The sequence below is a fragment of the Bufo gargarizans genome, chromosome 7 (genome assembly GCF_014858855.1).
Source record: "Bufo gargarizans isolate SCDJY-AF-19 chromosome 7, ASM1485885v1, whole genome shotgun sequence".
Lineage (NCBI taxonomy): Eukaryota > Metazoa > Chordata > Amphibia > Anura > Bufonidae > Bufo > Bufo gargarizans.
The window spans coordinates 53372928-53396947 of record NC_058086.1 but is presented as its reverse complement, the minus strand read 5'-3'; the positions used below and the strand labels follow the sequence as shown (position 1 = coordinate 53396947).

The 24020-nt window shown below is 45.4% G+C and overlaps 1 protein-coding gene across 2 annotated transcripts in view; it reads right to left on the bottom strand.

Annotated features, from left to right (window-relative positions):
• SHISAL2A (shisa like 2A) overlaps positions 1-24020 on the bottom strand; it is an 80660-nt gene that overhangs the window by 42017 nt on the left and 14623 nt on the right. Inside the window, exon 1 of one of the 2 annotated variants that reach the window (XR_006390928.1) lies at positions 9811-10083. The exons of the other annotated variant lie outside the window; for it this stretch is intronic. The gene's annotated coding sequence lies outside the window, so the exon portion shown is untranslated. Of the gene's footprint in view, positions 1-9810; positions 10084-24020 lie in introns of those variants that run through there. 2 annotated transcript variants of the gene reach the window in all.

Below are 24020 nucleotides of genomic sequence, written 5' to 3'. Positions count from 1 at the left end.
GTATTTATTTATTTTTATTTTTTTTGGAGGGGGGGAGCTGGCACTATGGGGGCATCTGACAATTCTTACAGACCCATTTTTTTGGGGTGGCACTTCTTACTGGCACATTATGGGGGGGCACCATGGGGGAGAGGAGCACTATGGGGGCATCTGGGGGTGTAAAGGGGCTTTTTTTTATTGACACATTATGGGGGCACTATAGGGGAGAATGGCACTATGGGGCATCTGGTGGCACTATAGGGGCATTATTTGGGGGCACTAAGGGGAAGTGGGGGCTCTAAACGGGCCTTTATTCTTATTGGCACATTATGGGGGGCATTGTGGCATCTGGTGACACTAAGGAGCATTTTTTTACTGGCACATTATGGGAGGCACTATAGGGGAAAGCTGCGCTATGGGGCATTATTTGGGGGCACTATGGGGGAGAGGAGCACTATTGGGGCATATGGTGGCACTTAGAAGGGGCATTTTTTGCTGGCATATTATGGGGGACACTATGGGGAAGGGGGAGAGGAGCACTATGAGGGCATTAACTGGGGCACTATATAGGGGTATTTTATACTGGCATACATTATGGGGACATTAGCTCAACAGCGGGCACTAAGCGGGGGTATTTCATGTACTGTCATATTGTAGGGAGAATTATTAGTACTAGGAGGTATTATGCGGAGCTTTGCTACTACTGGGGGGCTATGAGGAACATGATTACTAGTATGGGCACTATGGGGGCATTATTACTACTAAGTGTGCTCTGGCAGAGAATTATTTCTATTTTGGGGAGCCCTGTTACTTTGGGGGGGCACCCTGCCACAGTATCAGCTTAGCACAATAATTTTTGGGGGACATTATCTTTATAATATTAGTGTTTGGGCGCAGTTATTTTTTTAGAGCACTGTGTGTCAATAATTGTTGAAGAGGGCACTATCTGTGTGGTAGTAGTATTTCCAGGGGGACTGTTTCTGCAGTATAGTATTGGGGGCACAGCGGGCACAGTATTGGGGGTACTATCTGTGTGGTAGTAGTATTTCCAGGGGGACTGTTTCTGCAGTATAGTATTGGGGGCACAGCGGGCACAGTATTGGGGGCACTATCTGTGTGGTAGTAGTATTTCCAGAGGGACTGTTTCTGCAGTATAGTATTGGGGGTGGCAGGAAAGGGTGTTCAGAAGATGTGAAGATGATGGAAATGTGGGAAACAAATGTCTGTTTGTTAATCTCTGCAGAGACGGGAGATGGCTGAAAAATCATCATGGCGGTCTGGTCTGAATGGAGAAGATGAGGAAAGAGAACGTCTACAACAAAGGTGACATCACTGGATGTAAGAGGTAGGGGGCGCTATGTGGGAGAGGAGATGCTCCGGCTCCTCCCCCTGCCATTTGCAGAAGGAGGATTCAGAGCTGGGTGAGGACGGTCAAGGGGGGCAGCAGGCCACGGGCGGGTGGCAGATGGTGGGGGGAACCACAGGCCTTGAGCAGGATCTGGGGAGGGAGGAGAGCGGAGGAGCTTCCTGGCTGTAGCCGGCTGTCTATTGTATGATGTGAAGCAGGCAGTGCAGCCAGGACAGGCCTCCCCCTCTCTCTGGATGATGTGTAGAGACAGACCGCAACTATAGAATGTCAGCTGTACAGTGTTTGTTGAGAGTGGCCTATTATATGTAGGAGGGGCTTTTAATAATGGGCGGAGCCAAAAAATCATGGCGCGTATCGCTCGCCGCATTGTTCTATTCCTACAGAGCTTTTAGAATCACCAAGTAAAAGAATCAGCCCTTCCCCGCATTTTTAAATATAAAGGGGGCTTTGAAAAATTGAATTAGCACAGCGCACTACACATGCCACATTTTTTTGCCTTTCGGACCCCCCCTAGACAAAAGTCCTTGGTGCTCCCCTGTAGATGAGGGTCTTAAGAACAGGTCTCCTCGTTTTTAATTAACCATGTTCTAATAGAGAGGGAGCAGTGGGAACCAGATAACCCCTTTTAACTGCATTATTGCTAATAATGGACTTTAGAAGAAGCTCTGAAGATACTAAAAGCACATTAAAAGACATTCAACTTATTTACCAGAAGTCTGTATTTTCTAGATGCAATTTAGATTGAATATAAAAAGAAAAAAAAGAAAAAAGATCTCTGCCTCTTCACGGTCTAAGTATTTTCAATTACAGATACAAAAAGCTCTAGAAAAAGGAACATGTAGGGCAGCCTTGTGTTCAGTGACTTTCTGGGCCTCTGTATGGAGGCCATGGAGGTCATGACTAGCCTGAGCATCCAGCAGAGCAGGGGTCATGTCTGGGTCACATATTTCAGTCAAAACCTAGTTCTGATTTCCCTCTCTTTATTGGTCATCCCCCATTGGGAAGGAGGAATTACCGTAGCTTCTACCTTCAGTATTAGTTCTTCAGCACAAAGTACATTGCAGCTTCAGCCCATCACTTGTGCATCCCAGCACTGTTAACAGTATGTCCCCTGAGTCTGTGAGCCTTACGGCTACACCTTCATAACCCCCATCCCTCCACCTGTATCATCAGCAACCGAGAACCGAGACTCGCCCATTATCCCAAAACTAGGGAAGCAGCCGTACTGCGTGACGGCTTTACATCTGGGTCTTGGACCCACTTCACTCACTGCGACGACCCATCTTTTGCTGACAATGTGAATTCAACCAAAAATGATCCAGAGGTGCTTGCAAAAAAAATAAAATTTCAATTGGAAATCGATCAGTTGAGTCTAAAGTTCATTACGCTTCCTTCAATAGGGCATTACTCGTATCGAGGCAAGCTGGTTAAGGAACATTGATGGCAAAATCCATCATTGAGTCGGCTTTCCGTCTCTTGGCGGTTCACCATGAATGCTTCCACCTCCTCCGCAGTTTTTTACAGGTACACTACTACTATGATATGAGCTTACCAATGGGATGCTCCGTATCCTGTTGCTACTTTGAAATATTTAGCTCTTTCTTAGGGTCTATTCACACATCCGTATTTGTTTTGCAGATCCGTGGATCCACAAAACCGTCAATGTGCGTTCCGGTTTTTGCTGACCGCACATCGCCGGCACAATAATAGAAAATGCCTAATCTTGTCTGCAATTGTGGACAAGAATAGGACATGTTCTATTTTTTTCGAAAACGGAATTGCAGATCCGGAAGTGCGGATCCGGACAGCACATAGTGTGGCCCCATAGAAATGAATGGGTCCGCAATTCTGTTCCGCAAAATGCGGACGTGTGAATGGACCCTTACAGTGGGTGGTCTCTGAGGAGTCAGGACGCCCATCTTTACTGCATTATTTAGATGATTTCCTTTTCATAGGCCCAGCAGGTACTGAGGTAAGGTTACATTGTTTAAACACTTTCCGTCGCATGCTCAATTATTTTGGGGTCCCTATAGCTGAGATACAAACAGAGGGTCCACTAACTGTCCTTACATTCTTAGGCATCCAAATCGATGTAGATAGGATGGTATTCCGTCAAACCTAACAAAAATTTACCAACTTAAAAGGCTTCCTGTCCCAAGTCCTGTCTTCCAAAAAGGCTACCCTTAGACAGGTTCAGTCCCTACTAGGGCATCTCACATTTGCCAGCAGGGTGCTTCCTATGGGCAGAGCATTTTGTCGCAGGCTGTCCCTTGCTACTAAGGGCGTAAAGCAGCCGCACTGTAGGGCCCCCGACTGGTTAAGAAGGGGGAGCGGGAACTGTTGTGACCCCCCCCTTCCCGCTTGATGGCCACATTCTGCGGTCCCCCTACCCCTTTTTTTCTAGAGTTTATTATGGGGATTTGGTTTAGCACCAGGCAAGCAGTGCAGGAGTTAAAGCACTCAGTGCTGTTTTCCTGCCCCCTCCTCTTCCTGTACTTGTAAGGAAACCTCCCCTCCAGTATAAATCCCCCTCCTTGCCATTTTACCCCCCCCCCCCCCTTTTGGCCGGCCAGCAGTTGTGCCCGCCCGCCTGCCCCTTTGTTGTGGTTCCGGGTGTTCCCAGATATTTACCATTGTTTTCTGTGTTCCTGATTTGTGTTTCCTTTTCTAGTTTGGACCAATTATACTTCCTCTTAAGTCACAGCTGGCGGTATGAACATAAATAACAGTATGGAGTAAAGGAGAAATGGCGGACTTGCCCGCTGGGAGTCCAGCGGCCTGGATACCGCTCCTGATAAGTGATGGTTCGAGCAGTTCAAGGCTCTGGTTTTCTGTTGATAGGAGAAAGTAAATAAAGCTGTGGCCGATCACCACCCAACATATGGGAGTCTTGTGTTTATTTCCCTTGGGAGTGGGGTGTCTAAAAGGGGGGATGGGGGAGTTATTGCTGCCCTGGTCGTGGCTGGGTTCTCAGCAGTCCTTTTTAGAAGAATTACAAAATCTATCAAGCAGGACCTTTCAGTGTGGCACTCCTTTCTGTCAGAATTTACTGGCGCCTCTTGCCTGAGATCCCAAATACCCATTTAGAACTCTTTACAGATTCAGCGGGCAGCACAGGCATGGGGGGCTACATTCAGGGTAAATGGTTTGCTACAGCATGGCCACAGTTATGGGAAGGATCACCATTGCTCCGTAATCTGACATGTCTGGAGCTCTTTCCCATGGTTGCAGCGGTCGAGGTTTGGGGAGAGGAGATGAAAAAAAGACACATAGTATTCTAGACAGACAATATTAGCGTGGTATATGTCCTGAATAGGTCTACCTCATCCTCTCTCCCAGTCCTCGCCCTACTGCGCCATTTTATCCTTCGTTGCCTAGAGCTAAATCTCTGGTTTAAGGCAAAACATGTTCCTGGGGTATGCAATGATTTAGCAGACCCTCTGTCCCGCTTCCAGATGACCAGGTTTCGCAGTATGGCTCTGCAGACTGCAGTGCCACCCTGCTTATGGAACAGCGTTTCAAAGAATTGCTGAACCTGGTGAAGCAATCCATAGCTCCTAGCACCTTCCCATCCTATTACAGTGCCTAGCTACGATGGCTCGATGTTGCAAACAAGGAACAGGGAATACGGGATCATCATAGCTGAGTCATCGCCACTCTAGGTCTAGTGGAGGCCATGCCGTCTCAAGGAGCCTCTAGTGCGGCAGCCGCTAAGACTCTACCCACACTAGCCTATCTGTGTCAGTTAATGGAATGGGAGGGAGTACATTCCCATTTCTTGGTTAAGAAAATTGTTCAGGGCTAAAAAAAAAAAAAAAAATCCCCCTGCACAAAAACAGACAAACGCAGACCAACTGGTGTGTTTGCTGATTCTTCCGAAACACTCCTTTTTCGTTCTGCATTTACCCCTTTTGTTTTTCAGGACTTTTCGCATTAGCGACTTAATATCACAACGGACCGCTTTTACAAGGCGGTTTACAAAAAGATAATGTCCTGCTATTTTCTGATTCCATCCTTGTTTGGCTGCCAAAATCCAAAACGGATCAGCAGGGAAATGGCCGTATTCTCCCGTTATATGCGATTGGAACAGTTGCTGCCCTGTTCACAACCTCTGTCAATATCTAAGTATCAGACCCACAACAAAAGGCTCACTATTTTTTCACGGGGACGCCTCACCTCTTTCCTCATATCAATTCCGCCACATGGGATTATAAATCATACCCAGAACCTATAACCAGCTACACAATACCTTAAATAATACAAAATACACGCGGACACCTTGAATGGGTGGAATAAATAAGGCCACGGCCACTTTATTAAAGATTAGCTTAAAATTTAATTAACAATAAATCATCATAAAATAAATTACCAATGAATTAACTCATCATCAATATCTTATTAACAAACCAATCATTAGACCAGCCATAAGCTCGGCCTAAACTACTGACTCAACTCGTCCGCTCACCTTATCAGTGAGCGACTTTTACCCACCGGAGCATGCCGACTAAACAGGCGGCATGGGCCCCACCCCACCAACTGCTAATTCAATCATCGCCTGCAAGTTTAGGTTGAAAATATCCAAACCAATTGCTGACAAATGGATTTTATCTGAAAAATAGAGGCCGGGCAAACCACCTTCAAGGTCCACATGGCGAAAAGAGAATCCCCATACTAGCGGCATAAAACGAGCCATGATCCGATTAATTCGAATTCTGATCTTATCCAAGTACTTAAAATTTGGACAAGACAACCATAACAAACGAGGAATCATTTCAGAAAAAACAAGACGGGCGTCAGGAAACAACCTGACCATAGAACTTTTCATGCAAAAGGCCAACTCAATAGTACTGAACTTTCCCACATCATTGCCTCCCGCATGAAAAATAATAACATCAGGATCAGGGTATAAAGAACACATTTCCAAAACTACATCCAACAAACCATCCCAACGCAAGCCCCTGACCCCGTTCCAATACACTCTAACGATGTCTGTAGACAAGGACAGGTTGTCACCGTACGACCTTTCCAAAGCTCTTCTATGGGCCCAATGCACGAACGAATGGGCGACGATCCATACGGTGAGTCCTGTAAAAGCTATAAACAAAAAGCATTAAACAATGATAAAATCAGGACGCACATATAGCTTAAAACTATTAGATGACCATCTACCAATATTCTTTATTATGGACGTACTCAAACCAGACTCCGCTGCCGACGTGGCAGCACCGATCCGAAAGGAATGCGATGTGAGGCGGAAACTCTCAAGTCCCAAATCCCTTAAGCATTTTGAAAGAACAGACCTGAACTGATACTGAGTCAATGGAGAAGCATTCGCATGAATAAAAAACCTGCTACCACCCACCGGTCTGACATGCCCATACCGAGATAACATACTCACCGGACAAATAGAAACCGACCTGATCTTGTCCATACGAATCCAGGTACCCTTACCCAATTGATCTACTTTGGATGATGGAAGAAAAATTTAAACATAATTAACATGAATATGAACGTGCTGAGCCTCTAAGCCCAAACCTGACCTTCCATTCTTGGGAAACAACTCCCCAATTCTAAACGCACCAAAAAACATACAACAAAATGCAGTGGAAAAAAGCAATGCTTCAAAATCATCCAAGCAAACCCTAGAAGTAGCGTGACACAAAGCCTCTAACAACACTGGTGAAATAGGACATCTATTGTCAGGAAAACAATTACCTCGCCTGTATCCTTTCAAAACCTGCTTGATCAGAAAATAATCTAAAACGGAAGGAGAGCCTAAAATTCTAAGAAAAAAGGAAATCCCAGACAAAACTCTCAAAACTGTAGCATAAGCCAAACCATCCTAAAATAATGCTAAGCAAAAAGCTAAAGCCGAAACTTCGCCACAGACATAAGGGGACCAACCTCTACCTTCAGCAAACCGACACCACCGACCCCAGGACCGACCGTAATCCAACCACGTTGCAGGAGCCACCGATGACTGCAAATACGACATGCCTAGGACCAAATCAGATTCCACAGATGCCCTGGGCATAGCTCCCCTTCTGGGTCGGCCCCTTTCTCCAGCCGATGAAATCTCTGAAACTGAAAACGTGACAAAGAATCAGCAATAGAGTTATCTATCCCAGGAACATGACGAGCCTTCAGCCAAATATTTAACTTTAAACACAGAAGAACTAAATGACGCAACAACTTAACTACCAACGGACACTTAGATGACAAACAATTAACTGCAAATAAAACACCCCTATTATCAGAATGCAAAATAATCCTTTTATTAGAGAAACAACTACCCCATAAAACCAAAGCCACCACAACAGGGAATAGCTCCAACAGAACAATATTTATAGTGACCCCATTCGATACCCATGCCGGATGCCACTCTGCAGCACACCAATGCCCATTCCAATACGCACCGAAACCACACGAATCAGCAGCATCTGTAAATAAATCCAAAGATGAAGCCACAACAAAATCCTCCTGCCAAAATGACCTACCATTATACTGCTGAAAAAATTCCAACCAAACCACAAAATCCTCTTTAACCTCTCTGCACAACCGAACATGAAAAGCTGAATTCCTAATACCTGAAATTTTTGAAGACAATCTCCTACAAAATACTCGTCCCATCGGCATTACCCTACTAGCAAAAGCTAACATACCTAAAATCGACTGAATCTCTCTCACTGTAGCTTTATGCCTTTTTAATAAATCAGACAAAACTGTGCATATCTTGGCAACCTTATCCAATGGGAGACAACACACACCCTTTTCCGAATCAATGACTATTCATAAATACTCCAAACGATTAACCGGGTAAATCGTCTTATCCACCGCTAGCGAAACACCGAACTCAGAACATACCGCAAAGAAGGACTCCAACAATTCAGAACATACATCAGAACCCGCCGGACCAACAAACAAAAAATCATCCAAGTAATGCATAACTGCTCCTCGCATACATCTCACCAAAACCGCCCATTCAAGAAAAAAAGAAAAAACTTCAAAATAAAAACATGATAAAGAACATCCCATAGGAAGACATTTATCAAAGTAAAACAAACCATTAAATTGGAAACCTAGAGAATTAAAGCATGAAGGATGGACCGGCAATAAACGAAAAGCGGACTGTATGTCCGCTTTTGCCATTAAAGCGCCTTTGCCACAACCCCGCACAAAATCTACAGCAGAATCAAAGGTGGCATACCTAACAGAGCATAATGCTTTATTGATTTCATCATTCAATGACGCCCCATAAGGAAAGGACAAGTGGTGAATCAAACGATAAGCATTAGGCTCCTTCTTAGGTACCACCCCTAATGGAGAAAGGCGAAAATTAGCAAAAGGAGGAGAGGAAAAAGGACCTGCAATCCTACCTAAGGCCAATTCCTTTGCTAACTTGGACTGAACCACTGAAGGGAACTGATCAACAGAAGATAAATTATTGACCCATTCACAACCAGAGCCACAAAATGACGGTAACCGAAAACCAAAAGCAAAGCTATCCAGAAGCAACTCCGCCATCATTAAATTTGGGTAACGCTCGAGCCAAGGACGCATGTTCTCCAGCTTTACTGGCGTCCAAGCTCTTAGACACATACTCTTTTGTGGAAGGCTGGGCCGGCATGTTAGCTCTTTTATAACACTGAACCAGCGGGTGGCTACCTCCACAAAAAGCACACTCATGTCGGTACTTGCAAGATGCAGGCCACTTACACTGCGATTCATTAAATGCAAAGCAAGTGCTTTTCCTAAATAACTGCGAATGCGAGGCTGACGGAGCTGCCTGCTGCCTCACAGTCGCAAAGGATGAACGCTGCGGCAACAATAAGTTCAGCCACAGACCAACATCCTTTGCACCCCAACGCATGCTAGGATACACCGACAGCCTCTGTCTGAAACCTTCATCATATATAAACCAACCAATTCCCCCGAAATTTTTATACGCCTCTAACACATTATCTAAATGCTGAAAAAGGAAATAGGAAATTTCTCTCCCATCACGCTACAAAAAATACAGTAAGCTTGAAGCCAATTATTAAAAGTCCGTGGAATGGGACGCCTTCTGTCCTCCTCAGACTTATCTTCCCGCTTCTCAAGCTTTGAAACAAAATCTTTAGAAGCGGGAAGAAGAGATCACATATCTACAAATTAATTTCTCCATATCATCTCCTTCACCGACATGGAGAGATGAAAACCTAAAGGAGATAATTCACATGGCAATGTTTCTTTATAACACAATTCGGAAACACCTTTCCGTTTTGCAACTGGCCTTGGGAGAGATTTCTCACTATCCGAATCCCCTCCCACCTCCTGACCGGAAAACCGCCAAGCGTCCAAAAAATCGCCTGTCACACCAGCCGGCTCAGGAGGTGGGGGAGGGGGGGGGACAAAATCCTTTAAGGAGGAAAGCACAGAGGATAAGGAAGCAATCACAGAACTCAGACCACTGGTGCACTCACCACCCACAGAAGCAGAAGCCTGGACACCTTAAGAAGATCTAGGGAAATCCTGCAGCTGTGGTCCATCTTCCAGGCACGCACTCCCTCCGTGCTCAACACCTAAGTGGAGCTGCTGGGAAAAATGCTGCACAGGCCGCCGTCCCTCTCTGCGCCTTCCCCTTCTTCTTGACTGGACCGGAACGTTGGTGGCATCAGTAGAAGCTCTCCCAGCCGCAGAGACCTCAGGAACTGGATCCAGACTCTGAAAACCGCAAGAGGAACGGAAATTCTGGTCCACGATTTCCGGGGACATCAATTCCTGCTGCACCCAGGCCACCGTGAGGCACTTGCCATGAAGTGGGTAGAGAAGTAATATTTTGTACCATGATTAGATTACTTGCATTAGGCCATTTTTTTGTACATCATTGACTTTAATTTTACCTTAACCAAAATTAAATCTCATCAGGATAAGAGCACTCTGCCGGGCTTTGCATTTTCCTCCATCAAGAGGTTAATTAATTCTGTCATTGCTTTGGTTTAAATACAGAGATGTGATTTACTGATGTGCCGAAATGTGTTGACATAAAATATATATAATCCTGTCATTCACACCTATAATATTAGACATAAATTATAGATGGTTATAAATATATATATAAATAAATATATATATATATATATGGTCTAAGATCTCAAAATTGGTGGCTCACCTCAGGCGGGGTTCTGGATGGTGCTGCTAGCCCAATATAGAGGATCACCCCTCCTCTAGTGATAAATGTAACAGAAATTGAAAGTGAGGGCGAGCACTCAACACCTGGAACCAGTTAGTGATGCATAAAATTATTTATTAAATCACCATATGACAATGTGACATATAACATACAAATGGACCATATAAACTAAAATACAATAAAGATGCCACTTAGGGAATGGTTAAATAGTAACAGTCTCTTCTGTTCAAGGCTGATAATGTAGCAAATGAATTACACCGATGTGTTACAATGTCCCATGCGCATATAGCAACAGTCAATAAATTTAGCTGGCTCTTATGTACTGCTCCAATAACAGCCCAACAATAATGCAGATGGATTCAGCAATGTCCGCTACCACATAGGTAGGACTTGATATCCTTAGATGCCAATAATTTTATAGATATGCACCTTCCGTTGGTAAGCCTCACCGCATGAGGTATGAACTGATAATGTTCCTACCTTCCTCTGGTTTCGAGGACGTCCAGCCGGACGTGTGCGGTGGATGGGCTGCGAGCGACTGTTCCGGCGTCTAGCTCGTGGTGTCTGTGATCAGCTGTTCCCAGGTCTCGCGGGATTTCGTAAGTAGTATGTCCCTGGACTGTACAGCAGTAGTTGGAAGTTCTGTACTAAGCGTCTCAGGGATCTTGCTTCTTCCGCTAGTTAGATTGTTTGCATGGCCATGCGTCTGTTGCGGAGATGCTTCTGATACAGGTGTGCGGCCCAGACGCGTTTCGGGAACTCCTTCCCTTCGTCAGTGGTCCACTGATCACAGACACCACGAGCTAGACGCCGGAACAGTCGCTCGCAGCCCAGCCCATATATATATGTAGATAAGGCTGCCGTGCAGCCTGAATTTGTGGGAGGGGAAGAGGCCCCGCCCCTTTGCTATATATATTCCTCGGTTCACAAGGGACGGGTCGTGCAGCCAGGTACTTCCGGTTACGTCTGGTTCCTGCACGTCCCGCACCTTTAAGCCAGGGTTTGGGTGAGTATCAGGACAGGTCGGCGTCCAGCGGCTCGTGCGGTCTCAGGTAAGTTAGGAAGCCGGTGCCGGGCATCGGCAGCGGCAGCAGAGGCGAGCGCGCGGCTCGTGTTGTACCTACCCCGGTGCGGTGGAAGCCGATGTCCGTTGGGGGGAGTGCCTTGGCCGGCTCACATCCATGTCGGGCGGCGCTGGCCAGTCTCGTGCAGGCGCATGTTCAGGGGGCGGCCGCGAGTGCCGGTTGCTAGGCACGCGCGGCGGCCCCGCCCCCCGGCAACACACGTGCCGTACCAGTGGGCCCCTCCTGCAGCCGGGGGAGCTGCTGTCATTCATGGTCATACGCATTGAGCTACCACATTCACGGTATGATCTCCTATAAGGCGCGATCAGGGGGGTCCGGTTGCATCATTGTCCTATTTAACTCTCGCTTGGCCGTGCTCCATTCTGTTTTTTCTTTCAGCAGCACGGCAGGTGTCCCCGCATGACAGGTCATCACCCTGCTTCATACGGCAGGGCATATGCACAGGCTCCTTTCACGGCGCACATTAGGTTCCTGGCCAGGGTGGCAGCATCCTGGTGCATCGCACGGCCATTTTTGGTGGCATAGTATTAGGTATGTGCAAAAAAAAAAAAAAGTGTACATTCGCCACCACGGTTCCACTGTCCAACTATACCACATAGATCTGCTTCTACTGTACTTTTAACCAGCGGCCTCACTGAGCTGTGATTGTCAGATATGAAGACCCCAAGCTTCTATATATTTCTACGTTACCTGCTCTAGAGTGGTGTTGTGGGGCTCTCCGTGCGGGAACAGCAGGGCCGGCGTTCTGTGGAAAGCTTGGTTGGAGCCAGAAAAAAAAAAAATATATATATATATATATATATTTATTGTTGTCATGCTTCATCATATTGCAGTGTCTGCCTCTGGTCAGTTATCTGACGCTCCACTCCATGCCAAGGATTCCTTACTTGCAGTAGGTGGTACGTCCTGATTTCTATACGGGTATGGTAGGTGTCACGGGGGTTTGGCCGCAGGCACGTTCACACATCCCATATGTGATGTCCGCCGCACCAGTGGCAGGTGGTCCCTCTTGGCATGTTCAGGTTGTCATACCCGTCTCTCTCTCTCTCGTTGCTCGTCTGCTTGAAACGTTCAGGCACTATTCTGTCGGCCACCCCGGTGACGCATGATTCTGCCTGGAACGTCCAGGTTGTCACTTGTCTATTGTGGTACGTCTGCTTGAAGCGTTCAGGCATTGTTGCGTCCGCCACGCCGGTGGCATGTAGTCCTGCCTGGAACCCCAGGTTGTCATTTTGTTTATTGTGGTGCGTCTGCTTGAAGCGGTCAGGCAATGTTACGTCCGCCACTCCAGTGGCACATTGTCCTGCCTGGATCATCTAGGGTGTCTTTTCGTCTCATGTGGTACGTCCGCTTGAAGCGTTCAGGCGTTATTATGTTGGTCACTCCGGTGACGTGTGGTCCTGCCTGGAACGTCCAGGTTGTCATACTCGTCTCCTGTTGCACGTCTGCTTGAAGCGTTCAGGCAAAGTATGTCTGCCACGCCGGTGGCACGTGGTCCTGCCTGGAACATCCAGGTTGTCATACTCGTCTCCTGTTGCACATCTGCTTGAAGCGTTCAGGCAAAGTATGTCTGCCACGCCGGTGGCACGTGGTCCTGCCTGGAACATCCAGGTTGTCATACTCGTCTCCTGTTGCACGTCTGCTTGAAGCGTTCAGGCAAAGTATGTCTGCCACGCCGGTGGCACGTGGTCCTGCCTGGAACGTCCAGGTTGTCATTTTCATCTCCTGTTGCACGTCTGCTTGAAACGTTCGGGCAAATGTTACGTCCGCCACCCCGGTGGCACGTGGTCCTGTCTGGTACGTCCAGGTTGTCTTACTCGTCTGTTGTTGCACGTCTGTCTGAAGCGTTCAGGCAATGTCGCGTCAGCCGCCCCGGCGGCATGGTGTCCTGTCTAAGTATGTCCAAGGGGTCTTTTTCACCAATCTTGGCACACATCCGCCCATAGCAGCATGCATGACCTAGCAGCACGCCCGGGGGGGCATGTCATCCTGGTTTGTTGGCTCATCATTGTTTTGCCTGAAGCATTTAGGCCATGTTTTCTTTTACCCTTAGGGGCAGACTGTACGGCCTGACACAACCAGGTTGGTAATATTCCCAGTGCATTTAGATTTTCAAACATTGTTCTTTGTTTGTACGGCAGCACGTTGGAGGGTCTCAGTGCCTTCGGCCTTTCATAAACAAGGCCTCCACCTCGGTCGGTGGTGCCGGCCTCCAGTACGGTATCTATTCAATTTTCATCAAATTCCATAACCAGGTGAGTATCAATTCTGGTCCGTCAGGCCCGGCCATAGTCTAGGGTCGGTCTTACCTGCCCGTCTGTGATGCCACTTCCGGTTTCGCGTCCTCGTGGAATCCAGACCGCGGCGCCTCCGGTAAGTGGTCCCGGCTGGGTAGTCGAGCCCAATTGCAGTGCTGACGCACCCCCACTTCTCTCCCTGCAGACTAGAGCAAGTCCGGTCGGGGGACCCGCACGGCGTCTCCTGCGTTCCCCCCCCTCCGTCGGGTGCTGGGCTTCACTGGTACGGGGGGGGGGGGTCGGTACGGGGGCACTAGTCGACGCCGCGGTCCTCAGGTGAGGGACAGGTTCTCTGTGGATATGGCCTCCTAACTATCCCGTCAGGCGGCAGGGTCCCGGTCACCCCCTGTCTTCCTGGGCTTGCGCCGCTCCTGCTGGCCATGCCTGGTCCTCCAACGAGCACCCCAGCTGTCCCTGTCACCAAGGGTCAGCATGGGGGGGGCAGGCTGTTCCCGGGGAGATTGGGGTGGCTTTAGGTGAGTGTATATGTATACAGTACAGACCAAAAGTTTGGACACACCTTCTCATTCAAAGAGTTTTCTTTATTTTCATGACTATGAAAATTGTAGATTCACACTGAAGGCATCAAAACTATGAATTAACACATGTGGAATTATATACATAACAAAAAAGTGTGAAACAACTGAAAATATTTCATATTCTAGGTTTTTCAAAGTAGCCACCTTTTGCTTTGATTACTGCTTTGCACACTCTTGGCCTTCTCTTGATGAGCTTCAAGAGGTAGTCACCTGAAATGGTCTTCCAACAGTCTTGAAGGAGTTCCCAGAGATGCTTAGCACTTGTTGGCCCTTTTGCCTTCACTCTGCGGTCCAGCTCACCCCAAACCATCTCGATTGGGTTCAGGTCCGGTGACTGTGGAGGCCAGGTCATCTGGCGCAGCACCCCATCACTCTCCTTCATGGTCAAATAGCCCTTACACAGCCTGGAGGTGTGTTTGGGGTCATTAACCTGTTGAAAAATAAATGATGGTCCAACTAAACGCAAACCGGATGGAATAGTATGCAGCTGCAAGATGCTGTTGTAGCCATGCTGGTTCAGTATGCCTTCAATTTTGAATAAATCCCCAACAGTGTCACCAGAAAAGCACCCCCACACCATCACACCTCCTCCTCCATGCTTCACGGTGGGAACCAGGCATGTAGAGTCCATCCGTTCACCTTTTCTGCGTCGCACAAAGACACAGTGGTTGGAACCAAAGATCTCAAATTTGGACTCATCAGACCAAAGCACAGATTTCCACTGGTCTAATGTCCATTCCTTGTGTTCTTTAGCCCAAACAAGTCTCTTCTGCTTGTTGCCTGTCCTTAGCAGTGGTTTCCTAGCAGATATTCTACCACCAAGGCCTGATTCACACAGTCTCCTCTTAACAGTTGTTCTAGAGATGTGTCTGCTGCTAGAACTCTGTGTGGCATTGACCTGGTCTCTAATCTGAGCTGCTGTTAACCTGCGATTTCTGAGGCTGGTGACTCGGATGAACTTATCCTCCGCAGTAGAGGTGACTCTTGGTCTTCCTTTCCTGGGGCGGTCCGCATGTGAGCCAGTTTTTTTGTAGCGCTTGATGGTTTTTGTGACTGCACTTGAGGACACTTTCAAAGTTTTCCCAATTTTTCGGACTGACTGACCTTTATTTCTTAAAATAATGATGGCCACTCGTTTTTCTTTACTTAGCTGCTTTTTTCTTGCCATAATACAAATTCTAACAGTCTATTCAGTAGGACTATCAGCTGTGTATCCACCTGACTTCTCCACAACGCAACTGATGGTCCCAACCCCATTTATAAGGCAAGAAATCCCACTTATTAAACCTGACAGGGCACACCTGTGAAGTGAAAACCATTTCAGGTGACTACCTCTTGAAGCTCATCAAGAGAATGCCAAGAATGTGCAAAGCGGTAATCAAAGCAAAAGGTGGCTACTTTGAAGAACCTAGAATATGACATATTTTCAGTTGTTTCACACTTTTTTGTTATGTATATAATTCCACATGTGTTAATTCATAGTTTTGATGCCTTCAGTGTGAATCTACAATTTTCATAGTCATGAAAATAAAGAAAACTCTTTGAATGAGAAGGTGTGTCCAAACTTTTGGTCTGTACTGTATATTAAACTTTAAAGCTTCTAGAGGGAAACCCTTGCTGCTTTTTCAGAATAGAACTCAGATCTCGAGGGGTCTATAGAAAGAGGGGTGCCATGGCCAAATTTGAAAAGCTCTGGACTCCTTGGATTGATGCCCCCGGGTTGGCGTCCAGGGAACTTCACAGATACCGTCTGGGCTTAGTGTGAGGGCTTTATCGATCATTGTACGTATTTGGCTCGGTGATTGGCGATTTCTCACTGAAGACATGGTATGCTTTTGCGATATGTAATGTGGGGAGGGTATGGCCGATGGCAGATGTATGGTCCAACTTCGATTATAAGATCATAAACTGTCTTTCAATATTTTGTGGGAATGTTGTAGGGATGGGGCTTGTGCCTGTGTACTTTAAATGCAATTGCACTGATGTAACCGGATGCTGCAGCTGTGGAAGATGGAGGGCATCACACTGATGGTTTGTGGGGGGAGGGTATGTGGGGGTTGGGGCCTTACGTTTGTAATATTAAAAACTGCTAATAAAAAATTACTTAATTTAAAAAAAAGAATAGAACTCAGATCTGCAGCATTTTACCTTAAGTTTTGATAATAAGATGAACCATCCTTGACCTATAACTTGGCTATAACCAACTATTCAGTTCACTGAGGACCATGCTAGAACTATGAGTCAGTTCATTGCCTTCCATGTACGTGGAAAAGATCAATGTGACTAATAATACTTTCCTTTACAAATCTTAACCTTATGTAGAAGTCAACCTTTTCTCCACAGCTGTGCTATAAGCAATACACAATATTCTGGAGTGTGAACAATTGCAGAGGATCCGTAGCCAAGAAAGAAGATGATATAGATCTGTGGAGCGTGTCCTTCAGGACTGAGTATTTCGAACACCTCTGTACGGAAGGTTTCTTCAGACAAGGCCAGCCACTTCAGTTTGCCCGTGCAAGTAAATCTCAAGTGCAAAAGAAAATCTCCTGCAAAGCTTCAATAGCCCAGGGGATATATATTTATAAACCCACAAGGTCGGTGGCTTAAACTAGTTCATTAAGAAATTTAGGAGATTTTGTGCCCAGACACAAGTTCTAATTTGTGAGGAATCTAACGTTAAAGAGACATTTCTCTGAGAAGGAGATGGAAGAAAACAATGTCCGTAAAACACATCGACAAATGAAAATGAATTTACCGGCTTTTCTTTTCAGGAACAATGCTCAATGGTCTGCCTCATGAACTTACAGAAAGAAAACAATGCATTTACGGGAACCGTTGAATGATAGAACAGAGTTGAAGATTACAAACCCAAAATATTATCCAGTAGATTCCCGAACAGCTAGTATGGATACTTTTCAAGAGATGCTTGAAAGGGAGCTCACCAGCATATATAATAGAAGAAAGTCTGCGCTGTCTGTGGCCGGCCGGGCGCTCCTCCTACTGGTAAGTGAAAGGTCTGTGCGGCGCATTGCTTATAGCACAGACCTCCGTCCCGTTCAGACCTCCGTCCCGTTCAGCAAAAAAAATAGTGCATGTCCTACTTTTTTCACATTTGCGGACAAGGATAGGCATTTATTACAAGGGATCTGTGGGGAAAAACGGATCCTCAAAAAAAAAAACGGATGCCGCATCCGCTTTTTTTTGCGGACGCACAATTTGCAGACGCAAAAAACAACTGTCCTGTGCATGAGGCCTTAGGCCACTCCTGGAGGTTATGAGTAAGAGCCAGGAGGCTTGAAACATGTAAACCTTGGAGGTGATGTCCACTGTTTGTTTTCTACGATTTTGAACGCCGAATAAAGACAAGCTATGAAAATTTTATCCGGTGCTGGAACTTTTTTCATTTTTTCACATGTGAGAAGTGCCGACCTTGACTCGTTCCGTGCACGGATGCTGGTGAGTGAGCTGGACTTAATTTATTTCGTTTAAATTTACAAGTTTTAATTAGTCTTATACCATAAAGGAATACTAATTTCCTTTTTACAATTCAGTATTGTGTTTCTGTAAATTGTTTTTGTGATGAGATCTAGAAAGGTATAACACCTCCACGAAAACCTGGCCATCTGAGATCTCATGAATTATGAACCAGGTTCCTTGTCCTTCTATAAAATGCCAAAATTTTGATCTACATACAGTACTCTGCAAACGTTTTAGGCAGGTGTGGGAAGAACGCTGCAAAGCAAGAAAGCTTTCAAAAAGTCTTAATGGTTTATTTTTAACAATTAGCAACAAAAATTTAAAAAAATCTATTTTTGGTGTGACCACCCTTTGCCTTCAAAACAGCATCAGTTCTTCTAGGTACACTTGCATACAGTTTTTGAAGGAACTCGGCATGGAGGTTGTTCCAAACATCTTGGAGAAATAACCACTACTTTCACACTCACGTTTTGTGCGGATCCGTCATGGATCTGCGCAGATGGATCCGTTCAGATAATACAACCGTCTGCATCCGTTCAGAGCGGATCCATTTGTATTATCTTTAACATGGCCAAAACGGATCCGTCTTGAACACCACTGAAAGTCAATGGAGGATGGATCCGTTTTCTATCGTGCCAGATCGTGTCATAGAAACGGATCCGTCCCCATTGACTTACATTGTGTTTCAGGACGGATCCCCATTGACTTACATTGTGTTTCAGCAGCGTGTCCGCCTCCAGAGCAGAATGGAGAAGGAACGGAGGCAAACTGATGCATTCTGAGCGGATCCTTTTCCACTCAGAATGCATTAGGGCAAAACTACTCCGTCAGCTTAGGCTACTTTCACACTAGCGTTAATATTTTCCGGTATTGAGATCCGCCATAGGGTCTCAATACTGGAATAAAATGCTTCCGTTTTGTCCCCATTCATTGTCAATGCGGACAAAACGTAACTGAACAGAATGTTCCAAAATGCATTTCGTTCCGTTTGGTTGGGTTCTCATACCGGAGAGCAAACCGCAGCATAACCCACAATGCAAGTCAATGGGAACGAATCCATTTTTTCTGACACAATAGAAAACTGATCCGTCCCCCATTGACTTTTAATGGAGTTTATGACGGATCCGTCTTGGCTATGTTAAAGATAATACAACCGGATCCGTTCATAATGGATGCAGACGGTTGTATTATCAGTAACGGAAGCGTTTTGGCTGAACCCTGCCGGATCCAACAAAAACGCTAGTGTGAAAGTAGCCTTACATTGTTTTACAGGAGATATATATATATCTATCTCAAATGACTAATGACTTACAGACGTGCAATATAAGGAACTAGAAAATAAGAACTCCCTTTGCCGGGTGCCAGATAAGAGGATTGTCCTACTTTCTATCTCCAATAGTGATCTGAGACAAGGACTTCAAAAATAGGTCGCTCCTCGTTCTGTCTTTGTGGGACATTAAAGATGTAATTTGCTCTGCTCTTTGTCACTTTGGAATACTTTGTTATGGTTCATCTTGATTCTGCTGTTAAATTAGCGCTTTCTCTCATTAAAGATCTCTCCAACCGAGGAAATCCATGGCAGCCGGCCAAACGAGCTTACGTAAACCGCTTATCCACCTAATTGACTTTGTTCGGCTAATATGAAGAAGTTAAGAAATATCAGCTTTAGATTTTTTTGCAATGTATTTTATTCCTGAGCCTCCGGATCGAGGTAATGATTAATCATGGACTTATGTAATCTAGAGTCAGCAGGTAAGTGTCTGGAGCAGGTTAAAGCACCCGAGCGTGGTGGAGATGTCCAGTATACTGCACCACACATCGGTTTATCATTATCACCCCGCCAAATCCTGTAGGAACCAACATTGTGAGATACATCTATGTATTGGTGGCCATGGGCAAGAAGATGACTTTGTCAAGCTCAGTCAGGTCAATAAGTACGTGTCTGGGACGATGACCCAACCAACTTGTATTGGACACTTTAACCCCTTTAAGGAAGCGGCCTACTATGGTATTTAAAGCGTATCCCCTTTGCTCCGAGAGGCTCATTTGCATATATTAAAACATATGAACATGGGACCAACACAGATGCCTTCAGATGCCAAGTGCACATGTAACAGGTCATCCGGTTTAATAGGTACAAATCTGCTGACAGATGCCCTTTAAAGGGGCTATGTAACTTAAGGTGTTTTTTAACTAACCCTCCTCCCACCACCCAGCGGGACTTGTCAGGGGAAACATACTTTTCCCCAATGCTTGGTTCTGGCCGCATGGGTCAATCTCTGTCTTCATTGTGCTTGAACAGTTGGAAACCCCTTTAAGGGTGGGTTCGCACTAGCGTTAGGGATTCCGTTATGGCTTTCCGTTATAACAGGGTTATAACGGAACATAACGGAATCCATAAAATGGAAGGGCGGATCCATTTTGCTGCCCATAGACTTGCATTGTGACGGTGCATTGGGACACCTTTAAAAGGCATTCCATTTGCTTTCCGTCCTAATAGAAGTATATGGGAAAACATAACGGATCCGTCTGGTTCCCATTATGCAAGACAGAAAACAAAGTCCTGTCGACAGGACTTTGTTTTCCGTCTTGCATAATGGGACCCAGACCGATCCGTTATGTTTTCCTTTAGACTTCTATTAGGACGGAGCCAAAGGGAATGCCTCTTAAAGGCTTCAGTTTTGCATTCCGTCCTATGGATTCCGTTATGTTCCGTTATAACCCTGTTATAACGTAAAGCCATAACGGAATCCCTAACGCTAGTGTGAACATACCCTAAGACTTGGCAAATTAGTTTGATTCGTTTTTTGATCTTTTTTTAGTTTTACATAACCATATGAGGGCTTGTTTTGTGCCAGGCAAGAAGTATTTTTTTATTTGGCAACATTTTGGGGTACATCAGTTGAATTGCATAACTTAAAAGTCCACCGTGTTTAAAAAAAAAAAACAACGCAATTGCTCCATTGTTTTGCTTTTACGGTCATTACTGTGTGACAAAAATGACACGTTAAATTTATCGTGTGGATCAGTATGATTATGGAGATACCAAATTTATATGTTTTACCCATTCAAAAAAGAGAGTTTTATTTTTTTGCTGGATGAACTATTGTTTTTATTGATAGCATTTTGGGGTGCATGAGACCTTTTGATCATTTTTATTAAATTTTCTGGGGAGGTGAAGTGAGCAAAAAATGAAAATTCTGGAATAGTTTTTTTCTAGGGTATTCACAGTAAAAGTTAAATAATGGGCTATTTTAACATAATGGGTCATTACAGACTCTTTTCATTACACAGCTGGCACTCACAAGCTCCTGAGCCCGAGTCATGACGATGACATACTATTATGGAACAGCGTTAACTACCAGCGCTCTGTGACATAATCACGTCACTGAGTGATGAGGGATTAGAAAATATTCTTGATTGCAAGTACAAGTTTGTACACAACATAAAGGTGGGCTCCGCAGATGCTATGGAGCACCTGAAGAGAGGGTGGTCAACCTTGGGTAGTGAGAACACATGCAGGATTCCCCTTTGCCGATTTGAGGAAATTGTCCAAGGGTCATGGGAAGTGCATGAAGGGAATACAAGCTGTTTTATCCAGGGTGGCAAAACCTGGATCTCTAGGGGTGACTATACAAAAGACAAAGGCCCAGACTTACCAATCCTAAAGATTGTCTAGACCTGAACCAGATTTATCACAGGGGCTCAGGCTGGATAATAAATGTGGTGCAGAGATGGACACTTTCTCTGATTCTATGCCAACTCTTGGTTGACTCATTTTGAGCCAGAATTTTACGCCAGAATCGTGGCGAAATTTTGGCAAAAAATTGTGCATTTTAGGTCCTCCCCCTTTTCTCTGAAGCACTGCCCCTTCCAGCAAAGCTCTTCCTCTTGCCTAGCAAGTTAGAAAAACTGTGGAAACCCTGGATGTGCCAAAACAGGCCAATTTACAGGCAGGTTTTTGGAGCAGACACATTAGTAAATCTGTGCCAACATATATTAGAATTTTGCAGAACTTTTCATTGTACAATTACTGAAGAAAATCTCTCAGCAGTTTTGACCATGCTAAACTGCTGACAGCATTAGGTAGGGTTGGGGTGAGCAAAACAAAAATAACTTTTGTGTAAGATTCATTATCAGGAGTAGTGAGAATAAGAAGTTTTTTTCTGCCAGATTCTGCTCCTGCCAGGTGCTTCACAGCCCATGTGCTTTGGGAGGGGCTGTAGAGGCCTCTTGGTTGGATGTCGCTCAAAGCAGAGGGGAGTGGCTGTGAAGCATATTAATGTCCACCTCCTGGGCAATTGCAGGAGCAGAATAAAACTTGATATTCAAACTACTTTTGAAAAAAAAAGCTTCACTAAAGGTATGTTTGTTCTGATCTCCCCAGCCATTACCTACTGCAGTCAGCAGTTTAGTAAGGTCAGAACTTCTGACAGTTGCATTTTATGCTTTATTTCTATAACACCAGATGACCTTATTAATATATGTACATTTCAAAGCAAATTACCCTAGTAGAATGGATTCAATTTCCTCCAGAGACTTTTTGTAGCGCAATTGATTGATTTTCTGTGAGATTCCATATAAAAACCAACAGGGGAAAAAAATCTGTCCAGCTCTACAAGATGCTGGATGTATTGAGGAACATTTCCTTATATGCAGCACTCTATGGTGCCAGTACGGCAGCATGAGGAGGCCATACAGCGCTGCACTAGAGAACCCTTAACCCCTAGAATTCCATACAACATGAAAAACATAGCAAGATTGCATTCAAATGTAAAGTGAACTGTTTAACCAATATTCCTCCACAACTGGTGGTGTAGAGACCAAACACAGCCCAAACACTTTGTAAAGCCGACCATATCCAGTGGAGCACTCATTCTGCCAGTAGCTATTTTTCAGACTCCCCCATAAACATGATCAGATGAGGCAAGCATGCGTTTTGCTTTGAACAGAAAGAGAGAGATCAACTGCTGCAGACCTCATGTTTGTCCTAAATTGATCTAATGAGCCTGGTCAACTATAGTCTCCAAGATAGGAAAGTCATGGCTTTATGTAACAGGACTTGTAGAGCAGCAAGTATCTGATATGGACGTACAATGGTTGTGACCAATGCACAAGTATCTGAATGCAGTATTGAGATGTTCAGACCATCACCAACCTACACTAATGACTCCAAGAAGCATGACCAGATGGGTTCAAGTACAATGTGTTGGAGATCTGTCTTTGGCAGGGTTAAAATTTATGAAGCCTTAGTGTGTAAACTGATGATCTCCATGATATCATCTATAATACCTCCCCCCACACTGGTCTACCTACTAAAATACTGAAGAATTGTGGGTGGCCATCCCTTACTCCACTTTGTCTTCTACACCTTTCAAAAAAAAAAAGGTTAATCTGGTCATTAAGAATCCTCTGTTGTAATTGTGATTAAAGGGGTTTTCCACTACTGTAACATTGATGCCCAGGACCCCTGACAATCAGCTCAAGACAAGGTGCAGTACCAAACATAGCCACAACTAAATGTATGGCGCTGTAGTGGGAGTCAGACCCCCATCAATCAGATATTGATGGACTATCTTAACCACCTCCCGACCATGTAACGCACGGATGCGTCCGGAAGGTGGTTGATCTATTCCTCCTGGACGCATCCGTGCGTCATCTCGCGCTCACAGGAACTGAAGGTAAGCGAGTGGATCTCCAGTCTGCCAGCGGCGATCGCTCGCTGGCAGGCTGGAGATGTGATTTTTTTTAACCCCTAACAGGTATATTAGACGCTGTTTTGATAACAGCGTCTAATATACCTGCTACCTGGTCCTCTGGTGGTCTCTTTTGTTTGGATCGACCACCAGAGGACACAGGCAGCTCTGTAAAGTACCACAAAACACTACACTACACTACACTACACCCCCCCCGTCACTTATTAACCCTTTATGAACCACTGATCACCCCATATAGACTCCCTTATCACCCCCCTGTCATTGATCACCCCCCTGTCATTGATCACCCCCCTGTAAGGCTCCATTCAGACGTCCGTATGATTTTTTACGGATCCACGGATACATGGATCGGATCCGCAAAACGCATACGGACGTCTGAATGGAG